This window comes from Sciurus carolinensis, chromosome 16 (genome assembly GCF_902686445.1).
Source record: "Sciurus carolinensis chromosome 16, mSciCar1.2, whole genome shotgun sequence".
Taxonomy (NCBI): Eukaryota; Metazoa; Chordata; class Mammalia; order Rodentia; family Sciuridae; genus Sciurus; species Sciurus carolinensis.
Window position 1 is genome coordinate 46,787,517 of NC_062228.1, and position 3,019 is coordinate 46,790,535.

General features: G+C 34.4%; 1 pseudogene; it reads left to right on the forward strand.

Annotated features, from left to right (window-relative positions):
* Positions 1–273: 273 nt before the first annotated feature.
* On the forward strand, positions 274–818 carry LOC124967203 (protein FAM3C-like; annotated as a pseudogene).
* The last annotated feature ends 2,201 nt before the right edge of the window (positions 819–3,019 follow it).

The following is a 3,019-nucleotide window of genomic DNA, read 5'->3' on the forward strand; positions in this document are numbered from 1 at the left end:
TTTAACATTCATGGACAATGAACTATTTGGCAGAACAGTAGAGCTCTTACAAACTAAAATATAGATTGTTAGTGGTGGGGGAAGCGTGGCAGGAGGCCTGGCGAGCTCCACTGCCGCGGGGTAAGGGGAAGCCAGAGGAGTCGCCGAGGAAGCTGAGGCCAGCACAGGAGGTGGCTCCCATTGGCCTCTGGCGGGACTGAGCACAGGGAGACCAGAAGGTGGGCATGGGGGAAGCACCTTTAATGAAAAGTTTCAAAGACTGAAAAACTAAACATGAGGGTAGCAGGTGCTGCAAAGTTGGTAGCCGTGGCAATGCTTTTACTGATGTTTTATGATATTTCTCAAGTATTTGAAATAAAAATGGATACAAGTTTAGGAAATCTCTTTGCAAGATCAGCATTGGACACAGCTGCATGTGGTGTGAAGAATAATGTTGGAAGAGGGATCAACTTGCCTTGGCAAATGGGAAAATAGAAGAAGTATTAGACACTAAGTATTTTGACATGTGGGAAGGAGATGTGGCACCATTTATTGAGTTTCTCAAGGCCATAAAGGATAGAACAATAGTCTTAATGGGAACATATGATGATGGAGCAACAAAACTCAATGATGAGGCAGGATGGCTCACTGCTGAATTGGGCAGCACGTCTATAACTAGTCTTAGATTTAGAGACAACCAGGTCTTCTGTGGTGGGAAGGGCATTAAGACAAAAAACCCCTTTGAAGAGCACAGAAAGAACAATAAGGATACAAATAAATATGAAGAATGGCCTCAAGTTGTAGAAATGGAAGGATGCATTCCCCAGAAACAAGACTGAAGGAAATATGGAGAAAACAGAAGGAAGTGCACTTTCAATATTAATGAGACACTCAAAGAACAAACTACACATAAATATTTTAAGAGCATGCAGTCATCTTGGTGAGTGATATCAGGATTATTTGTTGCTAAATAGCTGTCTTTGTAAGCAGTCCTCATGGGCAAATCACTGAACATTTCCTTAGAAGTACAATGTTTAGACTGCTATGATAATAACACACATCAATTCTAAAAGCATTATCAGTGGGTTACTGATCAGATTGTGAAAAACATATTGATATATATGTGGTCACTGTAAAAATTGATCATAGAATAATATGGTCTTTATGAAGGGGATTTTGTTTATAAATAAATATATAGGTATGTATCTGGCCTTGTGATAACATTATCTTTTAAAGTCAAAAGAGATTTGGCTAGTTGTATGTGCAATGTCACCTTATAGTCCATTTCTCTTGATGTAACTCTTATTCTTTATTTTCCCCTCCGAAGAAACTAAGAAATAAAATGTTGGATATGAAAATATACATCAGATATGTGAAAAGCACAACAAATTCTTTAATGCACACAGCAAAAGTCAATATGTAAATATAGGTGGTCTTCAGAACCATACCTTATGAAATTTGTGTTAGTGATGTCAAAAACTTGATCTTGTATAAGCTATTAGAGTGAAGCTGGAGATGGAAACTCCACAAAACTGAGGAGCCAGGCCAAGTCACCTCCCTGACCTAATTATGTCACTTAGGACAGCTAAAACAGTATATTTAGAGCAACACAGGTATGTATTTTCCTTATTGGCATATACCAAGTGGTTTGAAAAGGGGTATGCTTAGTATCATGACACTTTGGATTTATAAACTAAGAAATTAATTTTATATTTACTTCACCTAACTTCATAATGGCAATTATTGCCCAAAGCTACAGTGGCATATTTAGAAAATTCCTAATTACTCAGTAGACTGATAACACTTTTCAAATAATTTTATTTGAACTAAAATGACTTTATTCCCTGTTCCACATAAAAATATGGGATATCTAACTTTATCCTTAAGATGTTTACTAAATTACTTTATTTTATTTTGCTTTCATTTTCCTAGGGCATTAAATACCTATTATGTATAAGTATCTTAAACTGGAACATAAATAAATTTAATGATCAAACTACCTTTCACAGTACAAGGCAGCACTTAAATTTTGAATTTAAATTTTAGCTATTGTGTATAAAAATAACCTATAAGCAGTATTTGTTATCTTTCTGTAAGTTGAATATCTTCTGGATATTTCATAACTATTGATAACTTTTGGGGCACTACTTCTTCCCTCCAACTGAATGTAATTCATAAACAAATGCACCATATGTGTTTAAATAATTTTTGTAAACTTTTTAGATTTTTGGTGCTTATATACTCAATCACATTCAGCATGATATTTTGACATTTAAAATACTTCTCTCAATTCTGTAAGTTAAAAGAATAGCTATTTTACAGTTCCAGGGATTATACAACAAATGTTGCAGTTTTTTATAATGAAAATAAATACATCTTGTTTTAAAACAACTAAGATATAAAGTCCCATTTGTTATAGATTGATAGATTCAACATAAAGAACTTCTAAAATGAAGGTGTAAGTTAGTGGAAAACCTAGAGTGGGCTCAGAGAAACCTCATTTTCCAACATATTGGCACAGGTGCTGACTTTCTTTCTTTTTTTTTTTTTGCATTATTTAAAATTTACTTTTATTGTAAACAAATGGGATACATGTTGTTTCTGTTTGTACATGGAGTAACAGCATACCATTTGCATAATCATACATTTACATAGGGTAATGATGTTTGATTCATTCTGTTATTTTTCCTTCCCCCCACCCCTCCCACCCCCCTTTTCCCTCTATACAGTCCCTCCTTCCTCCATTCTTCCCCCCTACCATGCCCCATTATGTGTCTTCATCTGCTTATCAGCAAGATCATTCTTCCTTTGGTATTTTGAGATTGGCTTATCTCACTTAGCAAGATATTCTCCAATTTCATCCATTTGCCTGCAAATGCCATAATTTTATTATTCTTTATAGCTGAGTAATATTCCATTGTTATATATATATATATATATATATATATATATATATATATATATATAACTGTGGTATATATATACCACAGTTTTGTTATACACTCATCAGTTGAAGGACATCTAGGTTGATTCCACAGTC